This window comes from Cnephaeus nilssonii, assembly GCF_951640355.1.
Source record: "Cnephaeus nilssonii genome assembly, chromosome: 19".
Taxonomy (NCBI): domain Eukaryota; kingdom Metazoa; phylum Chordata; class Mammalia; order Chiroptera; family Vespertilionidae; genus Cnephaeus; species Cnephaeus nilssonii.
In genome coordinates, this window is record NC_137090.1 from 6816529 (window position 1) to 6841125 (window position 24597).

Genomic DNA, 24597 nt, shown 5'->3' on the forward strand with positions numbered 1-24597 from the left:
AAAGAGATACCAGGTGGCACTTTTAACACTGGTTAGAAATATTCTTAGTTAGATCATCCAGTTTATGACACATACTTTCTACATTTCACATAACTGTACGTGACAGTGTTATTAGTTTTCTGTCCCTGCGTAACAAGAACCCCTCTTTATCCAGCTTCAAATAATGTTTGGTGCACTCCCCTGCAAGAACATCCATCTATCTTTCTACCTACCTACTTAAGTCATTTAAAACTTATATCAACCCTATGGCAGGTACTAACATTATCTGTGTTTTTTAAAAATATATTTTATTGATTTTTTACAGAGAGGAAGGAAGAGGGATAGAGAGTTAGAAACATCGATGAGAGATAAACATCGATCAGCTGTCTCCTGCACATCCCCAACTGGGGATGTGCTCGCAACCAAGGTACATGCCCTTGACTGGAATTGAACCTGGGACCTTTCAGTCTGTAGGCCGACGCTCTATCCACTGAGCCAAACCGGTTTCGGCATTGTCTGTATTTTAAAACAAAGACACTGAGGCACCAAAGGTAAAGTAACTTGTAGAAGGTACTTCAACTAATGAGTGGTGAAGCTTGTATTCAAAAGGAATGGTCTAGCCAAAGAGTCCAAGCCAAAGTCCTTTACCAAACCACCAAGTCACAGAGGCATGATTGGAAAATGAGTTGATTTCCTAGCCCAAACCTCCTCATAGGCATCGCACACAGTTGCAAATTAGTGTGAATACAATTTTGTGTGCTGCTTTCCCCACTTAATGTTGAATTACATCTTCCCACATGAGCACACAGTCTGTCACCATGATTTTAGTAGCATGGTTTCCCTTAACATGGAAATGCCCAACTTCCTTAACCATTCTTCTATCATGGGACATTGGATTAGTTCCAAATTATTAGCATTTTTAATTACTATTTTGGAATTTTATAGTATTATAATTAATACTACAATGATTAACTTAATTCATATAACATTTACATAATTTAGTTTTTATTTTTCCTATAGTCTAAAACACTTAGAAAAATTTAAAAATTTTTTATATATGTAAAAGCTAACTGGGACTTTTTCCATCATTTCCATTTTGGCTGGGACTTCGAAGCTGAGAAGTTAGGTGACAAATACTCCTACCTTCTAGTGAGTGAGATTACTGCTCAGTGATAACGTGACCTGCAAAAGAGGTTGCCAAAACCAGGCTCAGCTGCTCTCAGCCTATCACCTACTTTCTATTATATAACACAAGTTCAGAATACACTGGGAAGATTGGTAAGTAAATTTTGAGAATAATTGCCAGTAAGTCCTGCATTTCTCTTCCCCTCCTCTGTGCTTTCTTAGCCAACCCGGGGCCAAGTGAGGAAACATAGATCTTGGCATGCCAGGAATTTGGAAAACAAAGAGGCTGGCTCTCACCTTAGAAATTTAAAGGCAAGAGGTTTGCTGGAAGGAATCCAAATGGCTGACACAGAAAGAAAGGGAGCCAATGTGGACACTACCAAGGGCAGGGAGGCTTGAGCCATCACGTGGTTTGCCTGCAAGGGCTGAGAGTCAACCAAGTAAGAGGTTAAGGGAAGAACCACCAGACACAGGCGTTCAGACAGATGTTACACACAGTCAGCCAGCCAGGCCATTGGCAAGCCAGTGAATAGTATCCTGGGTAGTTTTCATGGGTTCTTTGAAGAACCCATAAAATACCCCAAGGCAGAAGGACCAGCAGTTAGGGATCTGCCCCCACCATAGGGCACTGACCCCAGATTACAACTGTACCAATCAATAAGTAACTTAAGCCCGTATCACCAAGGAGAGGTCAAAAACAAGTGTAAGGAAGGAAAAATGGAAGAACTAAGTGGAAAAATAATGAAGTATACACTTCCCTACTATGTAGGTTTTGAGGTCCCAAGTCCAGAGTCCAGGGGAAAAGCTTCAAATAGAATTACGTAATGAAGGATTGATTGATTGATTGATCTTGTTTCTTAACCTTGAACTGGACTTCTGTACACCTGAGAATGAGTTTACCTGAAGTTTTGGTCCAAGGGCCAGAAAGAAAGGTTCAACACTAAACTTAATGGGCTATTGCGGAAAAAATACAATTATTTCACAATTTCACACCTCTGAATCCAGCTCATTCAATCAACAAGTGCATAAAATTTCAAATCACATTTCAAAACATTTTTTACCAATTTACAATATCATCAGCAATGAAGAAAAATCAGTTCCTGATACTCTTGCTAGCTTAAAAAATTCTACTTTGATATTTATTATTATTTAATAGGTGAAATATTACCTCAATATAATTTTATTAGCACAATTGAACATTTTCATTTATATTACACTTTTCCTTTGTTCAATAATTGAGCAAATTATTTATATTTACTCACTCATTAGCTATACCATTGGCCAGTATGTCTGTTAGTTAATTATCTGTATATATAAAAGGCTAATATGCTAAGTGTCCATCCAACTGATAGCTATGACGTGCACTGACAACCAGGGGGCAGATGCTCAATGCAGCAGCTGCTGTGATGCACACTGGCCATTTACAGAAAAATGGCACCATGGACCTGGTGCCCACAAAGCAACACTCGGCTTCCCCTAAATGGGACACAGGCCCCACCACCACCCAGGAGTGACACCCACCAAATCACAGCCGATGCTACTGAGACCCTATGGCACAAAATACAGCCAACAGACCAGCCCGGAAACGGTGGCTGTGGGCCCTGGGTAATGACGTCACATAGTATTGCCCGGCTTTCTCTCCCTAGCAACTAGCCTCCTTGGAGTTTCTTCAGCCCAGGAACACGAATTGCTTTATAGCCAGGTGCAAACATTTTACACTTTAACCAAATGTCTGTGAAGCATTTTCCCGTGCCTCATCTCATTTGATCCTTACAGAAGTCCTGGAGTAGGTAGAGAGGGGACTCAGTGGAATCCTATTTTCTTTGCATTAGCTAGAAAACAGAGATTTAGAAAGCTTAGAAACTTGACCTGACTGAAAAGAAGTAAGAAATGGTGGACCTTCAAAATTATTTCAGGTTTTCTCACTGTGCAGAATATAGTCAAACACTGCTACAATTAAATATTTTACCCTTTGTTCTCCCTGCGTGATCTACAATAATAATCTGCTTTGTGTTGATATTTACTGCTGTGTTGCTGACAATTACCTGAAAGAGAAGTTGGGGTGCTTTACTAGGCTGGAAAAGGTTTAGCTAAATCAGAAAGCAGGTCTAATTAAGCAAGTTTATTCTGTATATATAAATGGCTAAGTTGACTCGTGCATGCACGATATATATAAAGCTCTCGCTGGCACCAATTGCACACTTGTGTTTCGATCTGTCATTGTCGATCGTGAATTTGGTTGACACTTCTATTATAAAGGGCAAACAGCAATATTAAAATATTTCTTCTAATTAATTTCCTTTGAATGTGCACAAACTCATGCACTGGGCCACTAGTTTTCTTATAAATTGCATGAGGCAAAGAAAAAAGAAAACAAACAAAAAAAGGAATTAAAAAAAGAGAGAAACCCATCCCATTTTTCTATTTGATGCAATAACTGCCTACAGTAATATACAGTTGGCCTTTCAATATAAAATATTTTTTTTTACATATGATAAATTTTAAATATACCTAAACTCCAACTATCAGCTTTTTTAAATTTTTTGCTCCTTCAGAAACTTGGGGGGGTGGGGAAATGTATTTTTTTCTTCATTCTTTGTCATGGAATTTCTAATGTTTAAAGGTTTGACTATCTCTCCCATCTGGATTTTATTTATTTAAGGCTCCTTGCTGATAGTATGAGTTGAGTGTAAGAAATTGGCCAGGGGAACCCTGTTGTTTGTATGGATATATCACTTTCAGCAATACTCATTTTTACATTGTTTTTAAAGCACCATTGTTCTCATCCTCTGGTAGAGCTGAAGAGGTTTCGATCATAACTTTTCCTTACAAAAGAAACCCAGAGTTCCTTCCCTTTGTAACCAGCAAGCTGCCTGAGCTTAGCGTTCATTTATTTCCCCTCACTGCCCCTCCCTGTTCAAATTTACACACACCATCCACTGTCAGGGATGCAAACTGCTTACAGTTTGTTAATGTCCAAGAAAGGCCATCACCTCTGAATCACTTTTTCCCCAAACATAAATCCTCGGCCCAAAAGAGAAAAGTGGTATTTTTCCATCTCCATAATTCCTGTTATTTTAAGTCTATCCTTTAACCAAAGTGGCTTTGTGTTTCTTTTTCCTTGATAACTCACAGGTTCAAATGTAAAAATTTATTATTACAAGGAACAATTATGAGGTTCAAAGCATACTGTGTGCATTCCATGCTCCTAGCTTCTGGTGCTGATGTACGGAAAGAAATACTTGTGGTTGTCCCCTCGCATGAAGTGGATGGCTTCCAATCGCTGGTGGTGAGAGGCTTAATGAATGTCTGCCTTCGTCAGACCCAACAGGGACCTCGCATCATGGGAGGTTGCCCAAGTGCCATAGTGCAGGCATCTCAAAAACAAACTTCTGACCATTAACTTATTCATTCCAGTTCCTCTTCAACGTCAACAATGGCAACCACAAAAGGAGGAGGGGGGATGGCTTTCCTAGTTCTCTTGGTTTGAACATTATTCTAAATTTTAAAATTTCAAGATTTCTTCCCCAAAACATTGACCTGGGAAAACCACTGACCGTTTTGTGTTTTTTTTTTAACACCTTTGGTTTTTTGCTTCTTCAATGCAGCATGTTCAGCATTTTAATAACCCCTACTCATAAAGTTTTTCTTATTTAATGACATAGTCAGTTTGATTGCAAAGAAAACATAGGACATCCTTCATAACTGCTGACCTTCCCCCTCACTATCCCTGTTTACTTCTCTACAAGTGCAGGACATAATATTTCTGTGCTCCGGTAGCACAGTGATAATTTTATTATAGAAACAAAAAATTGTATTTTAGTCATGTGTCCATGTGTCATTTGTCCCTGTTTGTCTCCCTTGGAATGCTGAGAGATTTTGAAGGACAAGAATTTATCCTATTGATCTACAATGTCCGAGACATGGTGGGTACAGTGGGCCCCCACCCTTATCTGTGGGGCATATGTTCCAAGAGCCCCAGTGGATAGTCCTGAACCCTATAGATACTGTTTTTTTCCTACACATACATACCTATAATAAAGTTTAATTCATAAATTGGGCATAGTAAGAGATTAACAACAATAATAAAACAAACATAATAAAAATTATCACAATATACTGTGATAACATTTATATGAATGTGGTATTAAATAAAATAAGAGTTACTTGAACACAAACACTGTGACACTGTGATAGTCAACCTGATAACTAAGGCGGCTACTAAGTGACTGATGGGGGTGATGTATGCAGCGTGGATATGCTGGACAAAGGGATGATTCACATCCCAGGGAGGCAGGATCAGGATGGCACAAGGTTTCATCACACTGCTCAGAACGGTGTACAATTTAAAACTTATGATTGGTTCCTTTCTGGAATTTTTCATTTAATATTTTCAGGCTGCTATTGGCTATGGGTAATTGAAACTGTGGAAAGCAAATTTGAGAATACGGGGACTGCTGTGCTCAATGATATAATTGTGTAAATGAATTATTTCTGACCTATTATACTTTGAACACCTCTAGATTTCAGATGACCATGTGTTAAAATAAGGAACTGGGCTCTAGGATATTTAAGCTACACCAGAGACTATCTATCTGACTTGAAAAAGTTATTTTACCACTCTAGCTTGGTTTTCTCTCTCCAAGATGAAAAAAAATAGTTACGTTAATTAATCTTTCATATTCCTCATTGTTCTAAGATGCTATAAACCAAGTGAGTCTATACCTCTCTGATGGTTGTTATAAAAATTAGCTCATTAGTAAATATGAATTTTTGCATGCTTGAATTTTTCCCATTGTAGTTGTTCCTATGACTCATGTACAACAGAGAAGAAATGTGAAAATAGTGGGTTATGTCAGAGTAACCACTTGGGACTTTAAATGATTTTCTCACTTAATTGTTAAGTGGTTAGAAGTGGGACAACTTTCCTTTTGACTCAGGGAGAAACTGACCAGAGGACCTTAAATGTTTAAAGTTGCATCAGCAGACAGTGGACTTAGTTGGGATTACACATATGGTGGCAATAGTCAAGGAGGGAGAAAGAGTCAGGGTTCACAAAGGGCATGGACCATAACGTCTCCATCAGTGGAGAGAGCAGCTGTGTGTCTGATCAGTTGACTGTTAGAGTTCTGAACAGGAATTGTTTTATGGCTGTTTGAAGGAGAATTCAAGTACAGCTGTGACCAATGATTGAGAAGTGGCTGTTCATTCTCAATGTTGGTTATGCAGGAGATATTGGCTTGGCAAAGAGGGTTCCATTTAAAGATCATTTGCCAAAGGGGGGGAAGCAATTTGATAGCAAAACAGGAAACTTCAAGAGACCATGAAATCTGCTTTTCTGAGAGTTGACAACAGTTAACATATTTTTCTGCCTGGTACGCTATCTGAAAGCAGTTTAGTGTCCCAGTTAACCTCTTACAGGCTCTTATAGCAAATGTCTGATACCAGTCTAATGTTTTGTATGTTTATCTTCCGGGTATGCACATACGAGTATATGCAGAGGTGGGTAAAAGTAGGTTTACAGTTGTGAGTATGCAAAACCAAGTTTATTCTTGTATTAGAGGCCCGGTGCATGAAAATTCATGGACTGGAGCGGGGGCGGGGGGGTCACTCAGCCCGGCCTGCCCCCTCTCACAGTCCTGGAGCCCTCAGGGGCGGGAGGCGACCCAGTGATCAGGGGAAGGTGTAGCCCCAACACACCTCTGCTGCTGTCACTGCCGGCAGCGCAAGCCTCCGCCAGTCCTGGTTACCTGAGCCTCAGGCGGCCCTGGGCGGCTGGGCAGCCACCATCCGAGGCTTGCCTGCGCCTCGGGCCAGCCCTGGGCGGCTGGGCAGCTGCCATCTGAGGCTTGCCTGCACCTTGGGCTGGCCCTGGGCAGCTAGGGGGCTGAGGGGACTGGGGAACTCTGGAGGCAGGCGTGAGGAGCCTGCCGCCCCAAGGGGGCTGAGGGGACTGGGAACCACCATCTTGTGGCTGTGGGTGCTGCCATCTTTGAGGGTGTGGCAGTCAATTAGCATATTCCCTCCTTATTGGCTATGGGTGCCGCCATCTTTGAGGGCAGGGCAGTCAATTATCATATTCCCTCCTTATTGGCTGTGGGCACCGCCATCTTTGCGATAGCATGAGGGCCAATTAGATTATTCCCTCTTTATTAGATAGGATTATTATTTGTTAATTATTGTATTATTTTCCATAGGAACAACTGCAAACCTACTTTTTGCCCACCCCTGTATTGTACACATAACTGATATGTTTTTCTTAAGCCTCCCCTTTACAGTAATGATTTCCCATCCTGCCGTAGGCCAAGGTGACAGAGATTAGAGGGAAGTCAGTGTGGGTCCCTTCAGGCCCCAGGTTAGGGCTTGCCATGAGACAAAGACTCAAAAGATGCAACTTTTGGAATCACATTTGCAAAGGCTTCTCTGCTGTCAGAATTCCTGGCTAAAACTCCCTGACCAAGCACCCTACAGTGTACCTGACCCCGGGCAGCAGACTGGGGAGTTTTCACTGAGGGCCACGGGCAGAGACAGCCCGTGTCCTGCGAAGAACTGGTCACTCCAAATGGTCCAGAGTGATGGCAACCCCTTCGGCTACGTATGACCTGCTTCCCAGCTGGCTTGCTTTCTATCAAAAGAAAGCATTTTGATTCCATGCAAATTGAAACCCCAAACCCCCAATTCCAGGGTTACAGGAAAGAGTTCCGCAGACAGTTGGGACAGACCTACTAATGCCTGTCTGGCCCATTCTATTTCCACTCAGACCAGTTACAGGGGTGCCCTTTTGTCCCCGACCAGACCGTTCAACTGGTGCCTTGGCGGGAGCCTTTTGTGCTTCTCCGAAGATTCCCTGGATCCAGACCTCTGTGGTCTTAAAACAAACAGTAAATATTTTCCTTGCAGCTTCCATCCCAGGTCTAAATATTTCCAAGCATGTCAAACTCACTTTTCTCCGCCGCTCCCGGCAGGGTTCCCGGAGACTCCGGCTGCCAGGGAACCGGGTGAACTTGTCTTGGGAGGGGCTCCGTCCCAAGGGCGGGCAGGGCGGGAGCTGCCGCCGGGGCTGAATGCCGCGCAGCTGTGCAGCTCTGCTTGGCCCCAGGTGCCCGTGCAGGAGCAGGTGTGCTACCTGCTGGTCCCACACACACAGTCTACAGGTGCCCTGTCCCTGATGTCCGCTCCCCGAGCCTCCAGATCCGCCATTTCCCTTTTCCTGATTTTCAGAAATGTACCAAGCACCTGACCCCTAATTTCCATCTTCGTGCCCGCTTCCGAGGGAACCCAACCTGGCCACATAGGCTCCCATTTTGGAGGAGTCATTTCTGTGTCTGATGCAATCAATCCATCAGTCAGTCAAGTATGTGATAAATGGTTGCAATATATGAAGCAGTATCCATAGGAAAATCAGAAGAGACTACCTGCACCTATCTTGGCAAGAGTTCAGAGTCTAGCTGGGGAGATAACATACGTATATACCAAGATAACCTGTAATATTATGTAATAAGTGATCATTGTCAGAAGATTACATAACATTGGGATTAATCAGAAGGGAAGACCGACTTTAGGATAAAATAGCTGCTGGCTGGTTAGGGTTCATCCCAGTGAGGGTAATCCACCATTGCCTGCAGGCTATCCTTCTGTATGAGCCACTGCTCCTGGGTAAAGAGCCCCCACCGTACAAATGAGCTTCATTCCAAAGAGCCTCTGGGCCTCTTCACGCCTCATGATGAAGCTGTCACTCAGTTCATCATGGCGACAAGTGAAAAACGTGTTTCCGTAAATACTTTCGCTGTGAGATTTGCCCTACTTGGCAACATTCTTCCTGGTTGCTTGGGTTCCCAGAGCTTCTCAGCTTTCCCCATCCAAGTTGCAAGGCATTGGCATCTGGGGAAGGCGTCCTGCCCTGCATCTTGCTGGGCTGGTGTGCAGGCTCAGTCCTGCCAACTCAAATCTCCAAAGCTGAGCCTTGCTCTTGTCCTTATCTGTCTTCTTAGTGCAGAGGTTGCCTCAATTGACCTTGCTTTTTCTGGCACTCTTGCTATCTCCATTTCTCCTTCTCACTTCTTCTCTCCACCTGCTCCTCCACGTCCCATGGTCCTCTGTGAGCTCCCAGCTTCTGTCTAAAACTGGCAGGACTGTCTCTGTCTTTGTACAGACTCATGTCCAAGATGCAGGCCAAGAACACAGTTACTTATTTACTGTGTGACCTCTTGCGATTTACTGAATATTGCTCATCTTACAGCATTCTCCTTTATAAAATAAGGATATTAACCTCTACCTCTGATAGATGGTAATGATAATGATTAATGAACTGGCTTGGAAACAAGAGTTTCCTGGGAAGTAGTAAAAACAAAACACAAACACAAAATCCTAGCAAAAGTCATTATAATTGATCAAATGCTTACTTTATGCCAGTGACCATGCAAAGCACTTTATCAAAATATATAACCTTGCAGTAGAAAGTCCAAGGAATGAAAAGACAAGAAGTTGGGCCAGTTGGTTCTCCAAAAGTGACTTAGCTTTTGCTTCTCTGACTTCATCCCAGGTGTAATCTGGAACCATGTCCTAGCCATTCTTACACAAGATCTTCTCTCATTTCCCTCCTTTCTTTTCCACTCTAATTGCCCCCTGTCCTAGATTAAGCCTTAGAAGCTTACAACTCATTTTAGATGCCTAATGAGTTCCCCTGCCCTGTCAGGCCTGGAGCCAGGGGAAGAAAAGCTTCAGGTGGCAGTGTGTTACCTGCTAGGATGGGGGTCTTGTTACCCATCCTAAGTGAGCAAGAGCTAAAGTGCTGTGCTAGAGCAAGGCCGCTGTCAGAGCCATGATAAAAACACAGCTGCTCATTTGAAGAGAACATAAAATGTAGAACATTGTCCAGATACTGAATCAAAATGAACAAATGATATCGACACACATAGGAAAAAGTTTAAGTTGGAACGATTAAAAAATAGTGACAGTTATATGACTTTCTAAAAATTATTTTTACTTGAGATAATTAGCATATCATGATTTCAAAAATGTACAATTCAGTGGCTTTCAGTATATTCACCAAGTTGTGAAGCCATCATCACCATCTAATCCCCAAACGGATCATCACCACAAAAGGAAGCCCCGTACCGATTAGCAGTCATTCCCCATTTGCCCTTCACCCCAGCTCCTGGCAACACTAACCTGCTTCCTGTCTCCATGGTTTTGCCTATTCTGAACTGGCTTGAAATAAGAGTTTCGATGTGCTTCAACCTCTGGTTGGCATCGTTCTACTGGCTGTATTTAAACAGACTGAAATATAGTACAGGCAATCCCGTATACTGTCACTAATGAATTCTCTTCATGTGTTACACTGATTTGCTATCCCCCCCCCCCCCCCCCCGCACCAAGATTTTAGCATCCTCCTCTTTCTTTGACCCTTCTCTCAGACAACTGTCTCTGGAGTTCAAACTCCTTCACTGAAAAATCCTTCAACCTAGATTCCATCCTCTCTTCCTTACCTCCACATTTTTGTTCATATGTAGCCTTTATCATTTTTAAGAAGTAGTTTATAATTGATTTCAGAGAGAAAAGGAGAGGGAGAGATAGAATCATCAATGATGAGAGAGGATCAATTGGCTGCCTCCTGCACGCCCCACATTGGAGACTGATCCCACAACCCAGGCATGTGCCCTGACTGAAAATCAAACCTCAACCTCCTGGTTCATAGATCAATGCTCAACCATTGAGCTACACCAGCCGGGCCTGAGTACTTTTAAGAGTTAAGGTTAAGATTTCAACATATGGGGGGACATAATACAGCCCACAAATCATGTGATGGAATTTTGACCAATAAAATATGGACACGAATGCCACTCTTCAGGTCAATTCTATAGACACCTTGCACACACAGTCCTCTGCTCCCTTTGCCCCTTCCAGCAGGTGGGAACAGAGACCACCCCCAGGGCAACCTTGAAAGCCATGTGTTGAAAACCAATGGTTTATAAGGTAGAAGAAACCTGGGTCCCTGAGTCATGAATTAGAGAAGAGCCACTCCACCTGAATGCCCACGTAGAAATGTGATGTGAACAAGAAATAAGCTGTTATTGTTTTAGGCGCTGCCAGGACTATCGTAGCTAAAATAACCATTCAATGAGGATTCAGAGAAACGGAGATACGTTTGCTTTACCTCATTTAAGCAGCTAACCCTAAGCGCCTACTCAGTGCTCAGAGCCCTGTCAGGTGCTGTGGGACACAAAGCAAGGGAAAGCGAGGTGCCTGCCCTCAGCGTGGCTGCTAAGGCACAGCACATGACAACACATGGAAGGCTGACATGTCGAGACATCCCTCCAAGTTAAAGCATGAAAAGGGGTTTATCCAGGGGAGGCTGGTGGAGTCAGAAAGGCTTTGTTTGATGAGCTGGACGTGGAGCTTGGCTGGAAGCCCGGGAGAAATGTAGATCCGTGAAGGCCATCCCAGGAAGGAGGTGATCATGCAGGAAACCAAATGTGAAAGAAAGCCAGGCATGAGTGAGAACTGGTGAGAGTCCTGCCCAACAGAAGCAGGGAATCCGCTGGGGGGCGGGGGTGCTGGGGAATGAAGGGAAGCACTAAGCCCAGGCCAGACTCAGCAGAGCCTGGGCAGCCAGGTAATTCTTTCAAGCTGGTTTACTTGAGGCCAAGAGTCCAGCCTCCAACTTGATTGGGGAGGTTCTTCAGAATAGTCTCCTTGGGTCTTTTTCTTCGAACACCTACCTCTTGCCTGTTGTTTTTGCCCTCGACCACTTACTGCTAGAGCTTGTGAATAGATCTTAGGATAGAACAATAAAGCACATACACGCGCACGCACACACATGCACGCACACACACGCGCGCGCGCACGGTGTATGATCTCACTTTCCTTTTGTTTTCATTCTATCAAGTGTAGGTCTTATTCCTAACCCTAATTCTATCTTGGGTTGCTGTTTTTTACAAAACTTCAGCTAATTATAAAAAATTTCCCCCTTTCCTCATTATAATGTAACAGGGACTTCGCATTCTCAAATAAAATATCATCACCATCATCCCTCTTATAACGCCTCGCTTCCATCTGCGTCTGCTTTAATGTAATTCTCTAGTTCAGCATCTCTTGCCCTTGGCCATTTGTTACGAGACTCCAGCCAGCATTTCCTGCAGCACTCAATAATGCCCCAGTAATAGTTTTTCCATTGAAAAAAATACCACCACAAGTGCAGTATTTCCAATGGAAATACCACAAGAACAGTGTTTCCACTGGGCGCACCGCAAGGGGAGTGCTCCTGTGGTATCTCCACTCCGGGCTGAACTCACAGTGTGCATCTTAGACTCATTAGAACCGGGGCCCCAGCTTTCTGGAAGGCCCTGCCACGGGGATGGAATTTTTATTTGTCATTTTAAAAAATACAATAACAATAAAAATTGGATGATGCCAAGGCAATTTTGCACTTGCTTTTGTGAGTAAAATATAAATAGATTTAGCAAGTAAAAGAATGAGGAAAAACTTCATAAAAATGTACAGAGAAGCTTACCAGCTGGAAAAGCAAGGGTGTGTGTGTGTGTGTGTGTGTGTGTGTGTGTGTGTGTGTGTGTGATAACATTTAAGGCAGCTCAGCAGCTGGGAGAGCAACAACCTGTAAAAACACTTAACATTTACAGCCACTCAGTGGCTGGAAAACCAACTTCTCATAAAATCGATTTAACATTCTGGTCGCTGTTGGAGACATTTAATGCATGCATGTTTATATATCTGTGTTTGTACTGTAGCCCCGGGGGTCTCAGTGGGTTTTCACAGTCATCCACTGGAGGAGAATGTTTGAAACTGTTGAGGGTATAGAATGTTTTTGCACCACTGACAATGACAACGGTCACCGATGCATACAGACTGCCTTTAGCTGTGTTAGTGAGTGAACCTAGAGTCTGACTCAGGACAGTCTCTTTAACTTCTGTGTTTGTAACATCTCGCTGGTCTGTAGTGCCCTACTTTGTAAAGTCACTTCTTAAAATTTCCAGTTGGAATTCATCTCTTATTTTCCAGGAGTTTAAGCTTCTTAAATCCTGATCTGCCTGTAGTTTGGCAAACAAAGCTATCTGTCAGGACAGTCCAATTTTTTCCCATTTCCCTTGTTATGTCTTAAATCAGTTCAGTGAAACAGGGTAACATTTTGCTCTTTTTTTTCTTTTTTCCCCTCGTTAGTTATACAAAATGAACTTGACTACCAGCTGGTTAAGGGGAATCCCCCCTTTTCTAATTGGGGAATGGATTGAAGAAATTTTTAAAAAGTAAGTAGATTTCTTTAAAGATTTTTTAAAAGTTTAAAAAAATTAATTTTTTTCTTAAAACTTCTGAAGTCAATAATGCTGCAGCAAATTATAGCAAAGAGATGCTAAGATTTTAAAACATGGTCCATCATTTTGTAGTTATATGACTTTGAAGCTTCAAACTGCTATTTGTAAAATATAGATCATTGTTCTTGCTTTAACCATCTCTCCTGACAGTTTGAGGCTCAAACAATGTCACCTGTGTTTAGGTGATGTCAAAGCACTAGTCATAAAATATCATTATAACACTTAGTGATAAAAGATTGTCTCATGAAAACTTTAGCACATTAGAAATGAAGCTTGGTCAACATTACAACGATGTCTATGTTGCTAGGCTCCCATCCCTTTGGAAGATGAAAGAGAAACTAGAAAACCAAGACACAGGTCATACAAATGATCTTGAAATTGTCCATCTGAATCCCCCTCCTCCTCCTCTTCTTTGTATTCCAAGGACAGACTCTACACAGAAACACTGGCTGTAGCCACCTCTTTCCCAAAAGTCATGCTCATGACCTGGAACCCAAATGACATAACTAAGAGTCACAGTCTTAGCTGAGGTTCCTCTCACCCCAAAATAAATAGTCACTCCTTAACCAACAGAGATGGAGAGGAAGTGGCATCTCAGTCTAAGAGTTCCCTGAATTTGTAGGCCACTGACTTGACCTGATCACAAACAAATATGGAAAACTAACCAGCATTTAAAATAGAATCTTCTATCTATATAAAAACCTAAGCAACTATTCAACTGTTCGACCGGTAGCTATGATGTACAATGACCACCAGGGGGCAGACACTCAATGCATAGGCATGGAAACATGGAACAGACTGATGAATCTCAGAGGGAAGGGGGGAAAGGGGAAGAGGAGAAAGAGATTAACCAAAGATCTTATATGCATACTAGAGGTCTGGTGCACAGATTCTTGCACCGGTGGGGTCCCTCAGCCTGGCCTGTGGGGATCAGGCCAAAACCGGCTCTCTGACATCCCCCGGGGTGTCCCAGATTGTGAGAGGGTGCTGGCCAGGCCAGGGGACGCCACTAGTGCACGAATCCCTGCACAGGGCCTCTAGTGGACTATAAATCTGGGACCTCTCATACTAGCCAGGGGTGCCAAGATCTATCTCCTCGGTTACTTACTTTATAATTGAATTAGGTTCAAGTGGTACTAGAAATAAAACATGAAAATGTTGTTAAATGTTACTAGAGATCTTTCTCCATAAAAACCTCATTCACTTCTAACAGAGTGAAATAAAAGCAAGGCTTGGGGAGGGATGTTATGGAACTTACCCCTAACATTCCAAAGACACTTACTTTGTGCTAAAGAAGAGCATCACACTTAAGACACTGATTAATAAAGGGCCAAACAACAATATGCCTTGGGGTGAGGCAGCTTTTGGATATTTCCAACTCATAGAAAACTGGAGGGGGAAAAAGTGTCCTTTTTTAAAGTTTAAACTAGAGAGACGTGAGCTAACACCACAAAAAGTCTCCACCAATGCCGGGGCTCCCGGTCACCAGGCAGGGTTTTCCACGGGGCTCAAACCGCTGTCCTCTCCTCCCTCCCTGGAGATACCCAAATAGTGCAGGCTAACCACAGACCCCAGGGCTGCGCAGTCATCCTTCCTGTGCGTAAATGGCAAGGCCTCTGATAATAAAGAGACTTCCAACGTCCGAAAGTTGTAAACAAGATAAACCATGAGCTATTATGGAAGAATCAGCAGAAGGGGGTGGGAATGGGGTAGTCCATAGTCCAACTGGCCCTGGTTCTTCCCCATCTATGGCTGTTAACACCGCTGAGCTTCTCTGAGACATGCATACGCATTGGTGATGGGGTATTACACTTAGGAAGGCTCCCTAAATATAGGCATTATCACATGGTATAATCTTGTAGGGAGTAAATTTAAAAGGTAGAGGAATGTGAGATATGGTTAAATCCTCTTACTGATATTTCTGTGACTTAAGGGGAAATAAAACTCTCATTATGGGCCGGGTCTAGACAATCAATAATTTGATAATGAATGATAATTGGTTTGATAGTCTACATCACAAATATCGGAGATTCAAGGAAATCTAAACGGTCAGTGAAGTTTTATTGAACAGAACAAGTCATGTACCCACTTGGGTTGCACTTACTTTAGAAACAGTTTTATTGCCCGCCAGGAATTTCTAAATCAGAGATAAAAGTGCACAGATGAAAGGAACGGGCAGCGTAAGAGTATACGAGGATAAGAAACAGCAAAAGGCTCCAGGAAAGACATAGTTGGATCTTGAAGGGAAAAAAAAAATGAAAGAGGAGGGCAGGGAGAGTAGAGGAGAAACTTCTGGAAAAAAGAGACTCTCTTGGCAAGATGAATGGAAAATAAAACTGCAGAATGAAAGACTGCTTAAAAGAGCAGCCCCTAATCTGCTGCCAACACAGGCTAATTTGTATTTCTGGAACCAGCAGAAAGGATGTCAGCTGAAACCCATGTTAGAGTCACCTTGCAGCAAATGTTCCACCACACATGTGCAGTCTGGAGGGGGTGGCATGAATCCGGGTTTCAGAGTGAAGGATGACTTCCGGAACTCCCAGCACCCCATCCCCAAGCTCCCACTTCAGTACACATGCTCTTTCATGTTAGTGGCACGTGGGAACTAGAGAGAATGGGGGCTGGGCTGTCAATTGAGATCTAAATGTGGCTCCCAGGCCAGAGAAAGAGCACCCATCCCACCATAAATGCATCTTTAATGAGGTACGAAGGCCTAAGCTTGACACCAAGAAAAACACTCGCCTGGAGAGTTCTAAGAATTGAAAGAGAGGTGAGCCAAGGCTGTGCTCACTCCAGAAGAACATTCTCATCCTTTCGTTTGTTTGGGTTAGTGTGAAGTCCTTAGCTTTTGCTGTTCGTTTTCCATATTGCTTTGCATGTCATTATGGTGGCCATGACATTGTAGACTCCTAGAAAGGAACTTTCTCTTCAGTCTTTCATTCTTCCTTTCCTTTCTTGCCCCAGCCCTCCATTACAACCTGCAGGGAAATTCAGCTTAAAGTACAGAAAAGGACAGCCTCTTGCCATTTTCACAAAGCGGACACACTCTGTAAATCCAACCTGCACTCAGACCACAAAGTAGAAAGTTACTAACAGGGTGGAAGCTCTGAATGTCTCCAAGTTACTACCAAAGATAAACATTGTTATGATTTGTAACAACATAGATTCAATTTGCCTATATTTGGGCTTTATTATGTAATTAGAATCAGTCTATTAATTTTTTGTGTTTGGCTATTTTTGCTTAGCATTATGTTTGTAAGTCATTCATACTGTTATATAGACAATAAATTATTAATTCTCCTTCCTTCTCCATTGTATGGGTGAACCACAACTTCATTTATAGACTCTTCTATTAGTAGAAATTATCATACCTGTCTTTTGGTGAATATGTGTATGTCCATCTTTCAGGTGTACACCGAGAGAAGTGGAATTGCTGAGTTATAAGATAGGATTTTTCTCAGCTTTAATAACCATTTGGATAGCCTCTCTGTCCAGTTTATGCTCAAATCTTCTGACAACTTTTCTTTTTTATTGATTTCAGAGAGGAAGGGAGAGGGAGAGAGAGATGGAAACATCAAGGAGAGAGAATCATTGATCGGCTGCCTCCTACACACTCCACACTGGGGATCGAGCCCAAAACTGGGGCATGTGCCCTGACTGGGAATTGAACTGTGACCTCCTGGTTCATAGGTCGATGCTCAACCACTGAGCCATGCTAGCTGGGCTTGATGACTTTTCTATTTGCTTTCTGCCTTTAAGTATCTTAATGCTTTATTTTGAATTAACAGGATTCTTAATATAATGTAGATCAATTATCCATTGTTACTGTATTATGGATAATTATCTTTTTATTTAAGTAATCTTTATCTATTTGAAGGTCATGAAAACATCCCCCTATACCTTCACCTAGAAGCTTTACTTAATTTTACATTTAGATCTACTTTTCATCTGGAATTGTCTTCAGTGTGTGGTGTGAAGTAAGAGGTGGGAGTAGTAACAATCACATCCATATAGTTAATTAGCACAACAGAGAATTGAGGCCAACTGGGACAGGACTTTGGTCCAAGAAATTCCTGCAAACCAATTTCTCCAAGCATAAATCTTGCTTATCTATTTCTCCTATCAGGATAATAGATTTCTCACCTGAGCAAGCAGTTCACTTATCAAAAATTAGTTTACTTATCTAGATTCACTTCAAGACTCTCTCTTGAACCAATCCTAAACTACTATGCCATGGATTTTTATATCTTAATTAGTTCCTACCCTTGAAAGATCTAATTTTAACCATTTAGGTTCAAATCTTAAAGCCCTGGATACCATTCTCTGACTTGTGTGGAACATAGATCTAATATATGTAGTGTCCTTAATCAACAGGTTTTTGGTTGGTCTTTTCAGGGGTTGACAGAAGACAGAAGAAAGATGTCTTTAGTTCCTTAGACATACCACACTGACTTAGCTCCATCTATTGAAAAGACCACCCTTTGTATCAGGTAGCCATACACATGTGTTCTTTTTTCATGCTTACTATTCTGTCCTATTTGTCTATTACATGCCAATACCACACTTGTGTAAATACTGCAGCATTATAACAAGTCTTCATAGCTGGGATTCTGACTCCCCCAACTTGGTTGTTCTTTGGGACTTTCTGGGCTAATTTATGTCCTTTGCATTTCCAAGTAAGTTCTGAAATCAACTTGCCAATTTCCAGAAAGTATCTTCAGGCATTGCACTTGATCTATTGATCAATATGGGATGAGTTATAATCTGTAAACAATTTGATCTTCTAAGAACATATATATGTATCTGTCTTATTTCTCTCACTAATGTTTTCCAGTTTTCTGTGTAGACAGTTTGTACATTTATCATTAGATTTATTCCTAAGTATTTTGTATGTTTCAATTCAACTATAAATGGTATCTTTTTAATTCTATTTTCTATTTGTTTATTGTATCCAGAGATCTTGCCAAAATTGCTTATTAAGGCAAATTCGTTATCTATGCAGTCTCATGGATTGGCTACTTATGCAATCTTGATGTCTGTGAGTAAAAATCACTTTATATATTTTTAAATCTGTAAATACTTTTTTCTGACAAAGTGGTATTTTCTCTTACTGCAATATCTCTGGTCAATGTGCTTTGGGTGCTCTTTTGTGGAACTGACAGATTGCAGAAGCAATATTTATTTAGCTCATTTGAATTTCCATAGTTAATAAACCCTGGGATTGGAAGCAGAAGCTCTGAATTCAAGTTTGCTATATGAAAAATTTCAAAAGAGCAAAATTCTGACTTTCATAATAAAAATATACAATAAACATGTAAATTTTTATTTTACATATTAATTAATGAGGAGACCTATATACAATGTTAAAACCAGTTCAAAGAAAAATCTGAAAACAGATACAAATACAGACAATCAAGAATGCTAAAATAAACTTGCTAATAGATGCAAAATGAGTCAAGGTCCACCAGAAATAAAATGTAATATTTGAGCCATCTATTCCACAAGGTAGAAATCAATTACAAATCCACCAGACTAAATGTATGTGCATCTGTTCACACGAGAATTATTTGTATTCCTCTCAGTCTTCTGTAATTTAGAGTTGTAAACTGGCTCAGTCAATAAAAGGTTCAGGTTCCTATATAAACAACACCCAACATTCCATTGAAAGGACACCCAAATAAGCAAGTGTCCATTTCAACACCTTTTTTGTTTTTCCTGACAAATCTAAAGAATACGTGACTTGGGCATGTGAATTAACAACCTCAACTTCCAGCTTTTCCACTATGAGATGACCGTTATGAATACATCTGAAAACTATAAATTTATAAATTTATATTTATTTAAATCTACCACAATACTTATCCTGATCATGAAATACTTATTTTAAGAGGTGCCAATTCAAATTAATTGCAGTTCTCCATTATGCTGCCACACATTTCTTCATTACAGCTTTCTTGCTCCCACTATAATTCTGCATTCCCGGGATCTGGGATTGATTTTTGCATTGTTTCCAGTATTTAATTGCACTGGAACTTCATAATAACTGTAAAAGGGTCACAGAGTGTGATCCTAGGAGAAATCATACAAATTCCTTCGCTGTGAGTGTGCCTACAGGCTGGAGGAGCAGCCCCATCTGAATTTCATGCATTTGCAAAATGACTGGATATGGGTCAGAGGCTGTAAATCTTAACAGAATCTCACACACACACACACACACACACACACACACACACACACACACACACACACACACACACACACGGCCAAGTAATGGATCAGGAAAAAGTCTGCCAGAGGGAAGAGAATGCTGGTATGCAAAAGCTAAATGTGGGACAATGCTTCTCATACTGGCTACAAGTTAGAATAACTTGGAAGACTTTGTGAAAGGATTAGCCCGTTTCCAGAAATTCCAAATCAGTTGCTCTGCTCTGGCATTAATTTTTAAAAGCTCCCAGTGAACTGTAGAGTGCTCCTTGCCCACCCCTGCCTCCTCGGCTCTTGTGCAGGTGAAATGGGGACCCTCATGCCCCTCCCACAATGGCTCCGCTGTCCTCCCTCTAGGTCTGCTCAACTAGGGAGAGTTTCTCAGGACTCTCTCCAATCTTTTGGTGAGCATCTATGAGTCCATGGAGAACAGACCACCAGTGGGTATAAACTGTTCCTCTACTGGAGCCTCCAGGGCCCCCACACTCTCTCCAACCCATTCTGGCCACCCCCAGTGCATGAAGAATTCTAGATGAATTCTTCCTACCTGTGCTTCTGGCCATGTTTGCCCCAGGTAAACAAGTCTCCAAATTTCTTCTTTCTTTGCAGCTGCTCATCTGTTCTTAGATTTGGGGCTAGCTCATTGCTCTGTAACCTCTCAGAGTTCCATTGCATCTCTATAGTTGATATTTCTGCCTCTACCTCCTTTCTAGATTAAACATACTTCTCGAGAATAGGGACATTTATAATTTAACCTTATCTTCTCAAAACCTACCATGGTACTTAGAGTAGAAATGGAACAGAATCTTTTTCTTTCTGAATAAAATAACTTCTCCAACTCCGCCAATATTTCTGGTGCAGCTGTCCTCTGTGTGGGACCCAATTCTATCCAACCTGGTCTCTTAAATTCCCCGAGTTTCTTAATCCACCCCCAACACCAGTCTGACAGTGCTAGAGCTTGACAGAGGAGTTGTTGCCTGTATCCTATCCTAGGATCTTCTTTCTTCTCCACTTTCTCAAGATCTGGATGTTTCTGAAGCTCTGTGTTCCTTTTGACAGAAATCCCATCATGCCCCTAGTCACTTTAGCACCATGCACCATGCATGATCAGAAGCCCCTTTGTTCTCAACATCCACCCTGGTAGTAGGTTCATGATCCATGCGAAGCTTTGGCCTCTTTGGCTCCCCCATCCCCAATACCATCATAACTCTATAGCCATTTTCCTGTGATCTTGGGACTTGCCTGTTCACCACACTCTCCCTTCCCCATGACTGGGTTCTCTGCTCCTCCCAGACTGCCACATGGCTGGCACCACAAAGAGCCAATCCTGGCCATAATGCTTGTTCAACCACCCTTAGCAGCCAATGTAAAAACCACATCCACTGTACCTGCCATCAAACAAACTTTTCCTAATTTAAAATTTGTTTTAACGTTCAGGAGCCTCTGCCTTTCCTAACTTTCCACAGAAAATCCTGAGCACTGCCAGAAAAATCTGCCTCAGCCATAAATTACAATTAGCATTATCTACATAACCTTGGCTTAATGGGCATGGGTAGGCAACTTGAACCATGTTGGTTTCACATCCGGATTTGCTCTGGGATTATGGGCAGCTTTGCTTGCATTTGCAATCTGCTTGCCCTCTACCTTTCCAAGTTTGAGCGGTGTCAAACTGTGGTCACTGTTACTGACTAGTCTATGTGGGTGGTCATCAGGCTTCCTGTGGAAGTAGTTCTCCAGCCCTCAGTCTGGGAAATGAATTTTCCACATCGATTATTCATCTTGGCATTCTTATGATGTCGTGACTCGCTAAGATTATTATTATCAAACAGCTCATGAGCTAGTCAAATAACACCGTTTAGGACTGACTCATTTCTACCACAACATATATCTTAAGAGATGTATTGAAAATTTATTTATTACCTATTTCAGAAATACCTGCAAAGAAATAACCAATGTTTCAACTGCATGGGAATAGGACTGTTTCTTTAGTTGATTATTCTCTCCTGATTCCACACAACCTAGTTGCTAATTAGTTTTGTACTAGCCATTTAAGATTTCATCCTTATTTGAGAGAGGAATACCTCGCATAAATTACGCAACACTGTCTGGAACCTTGCCAGAGCCATGAGATTTCACAGCTGGAGGAGGATCTGGGTGTTTAGGAAGGTGAAGTGACTTGCTCACCAAATTGATAGCAGAACAAGGACTTTTCCCAGCTCTCCTGACCTACTTACCTTCACGCAATTAATTTGTGTGTCCATTCATTTTTTTAAACAAATATTTATTGAGCTCTACTTCATGATGGGCACCCTTTCAGCCACTGGTATGAAATGAAGAGCAAGACAGTTGAAGGATGTGCCCTTAAGGCATGTGCATCCTAGTTCATTCAGCTCAATGTGCAACGTTAGTTCCTCCATTCAGTCACAATGGAAGCATAGAGGAGCACAAAGAGGTGGATGAAGTCTTAGGATTTAGAGCACAGACAAGGATCCAATCCCAGAATGATTGCCTCTTGTTGCCATACATTGGTCCCCTTTTAATGTAGCCTCTGAAGACCATATAAAACAACTAAACATTCCTTGAACCCCCACTCCTGATTAGGAACTTATTCAGTGGACTACCTTACCCAGACCCAAATAGTCATGCAGAGCAGATAAGAGCATCTCCTCCCGGGATGCAGGTGCTTTTAGCGTGGGGGACAATTTTGTCTCCAAGAACACTTTGAGTAATGTCCGGAGACATTTGGGGTTGGCACAACTGGAGAGGGATGCTACTGGCATATAATGAGGGGAGACCAGGGATGCTGCTAACTATCCTACAATACACAGGACAGCCCCCCTCGCCAACAACAAAGAATGATGTGGCCCCAAATGTCAATTGTATCCAGGTTGAGAAACTCTGGGCTAGAGCTCTAGTAGCCTTACCCAAAAATGATTCAGAACCCATGAAGCACCTGTCCCTTCAGATCCATGCAGAATGAACTGCTTTAAATAGAACCAAACTCAAGTCCTTTAGAGGATCCCTGATCACCTTGGTTATTCCAGCTGCATCCTGCATGAGGAGCTGCACTATGCCATTCCACTCACATGTATGCTCATAAAATAAAGAACCCAAATCATCAACATAGGGTTTAGTACCATTTAACTTTACGGGTGATCCTCAAAACACATGGAACTACTATTAACATTAGCTACATTTTCTATTACACTTCATGATAAATAATGAGTTCAAATGCCTATCAAAATAAAAGAAAGGTAATTTCACCCATAAACCTGGAAAAGAATTCCATAAGAAACTAAAAATGACAAAATGGTAAATCCCCTCTGCAAAAATACAGCAACCTCATTTTGGAATAGAACTTTATCAACCCAAATTCTGCACTAAATCAATCCAAAAAGATGTGACAGACTAAGGTATTTGCTCTAAATATCACAGTCAACACATACAGTTCAGCTCTTTCACTACTTACAACTTTTATTCCCTATTTGCCAAAAACAGAGTTATTCTTCTAAAACAACTGCTAAGGCAGTAAATAACTGTCACACACACAGCTCACACAATAAAAAGTCTGGTATGCATCATCATAAGTAATCAATCCTATTAAATTCCCTCTATCTGCTACTTCATGGTCTTCAAAATGAAGACGCAACCTTGAGAGGCAGGTATTATTTTCTCCATGTTAAAGGTGTGTGTGTGTGTGTGTGTGTGTGTGTGTGTGTGTGTTTAATTTCAGGCTTAAACAAATGAACTACTATGGCCAAGGTTATACCAAAGGAAAACCAAACCCAGCTAGACCTACTTCTACTCCCCACTCCTTCCACCGCCCTTTCTCCAGAAACTTCACCTGTGGGTAGTCTTATCTGCTGCCATCAGTATTTCCCAGAAGCATTCCAGTCTGCTCACTTTTCCAACTCTTCAGGTTGCTCTGACATATACCAGGCCTGCTAAGAGTCTGCAGGCTAAAGTAGAATAGAAAAATAAAGGCTTACCAGGGTCAAATCCCTAATTAAGGTAAGTCATATTAACTCACCTGACATGGCTTAGTTTTGTGTTGTCCACCTTCTTCAGAGTGGATGACACCATCGGATTGGGCACAACTGGCTGGACCAGTTCTACCCAGCCGGTGACCTAGAATTGCCTTTGATCAGAAGTGAACGCGGTTTGTGGAACTGACTAGCTTCCGATGCCAAAAAAACAAATACAGTGATTTTTTTGGAGCTAGACAAACACTGGGAACGCTTACTAGCAACCACAAAGTTAGTGTATTTGATCTTCCATGCTTGACGTCAAGACAAGGTTTTTAAATATCCTAGTATTTGGCTAGCTCTCAATTTAGCATTTGAGATGTTTATAGATATTGTAGTTAATAATATTGACACATACAAGGAAACGGAGGTCACTTACAGAAGGAAAACGTGCGATTTTAAATAACAAACTAGTATGGAGAAGAGTAGTCCTCAACTCTTACACACAGTGGAAACCTGTCAGATAGTAAGGGGGAAGGATGCTTTATAAAATGCAAATACCTGAGCCCTCTCCCCTCCAACACACCCCCCTCCCGCCCAAGGCCAACTGAGTCAGAATCCCCAGGGCATGATGGGAGTAGTTTTATTGTTTTCAAATCTCAGGGGTTGATTACAATAGCGAGTGCTGAAAATGATGGCATAGGAGAGCATCTGAGACAAGTAGCTCTGCAAACCTCAGTTCTGAGGTTACCAACTGCGCAGACTGACAAAATCCGTGTTCCCATCTTCATGTCTCTTATCAACGAGCTAGCAGGACAGGTACCTATCCCTCCCAAGATATCATGAAGACTAAAGCAAGGTATGAAAGGCATCTGTCACTTTTGTGGGGTCAGTATCATCATTACTTTAAGATGGAAGCATTCTATTAATATTCTCTTAAAAGTAAAGGCTTTGAGTTCTGAAATGGTGAATGGACCAGTCTTCCGAGGCCAAAC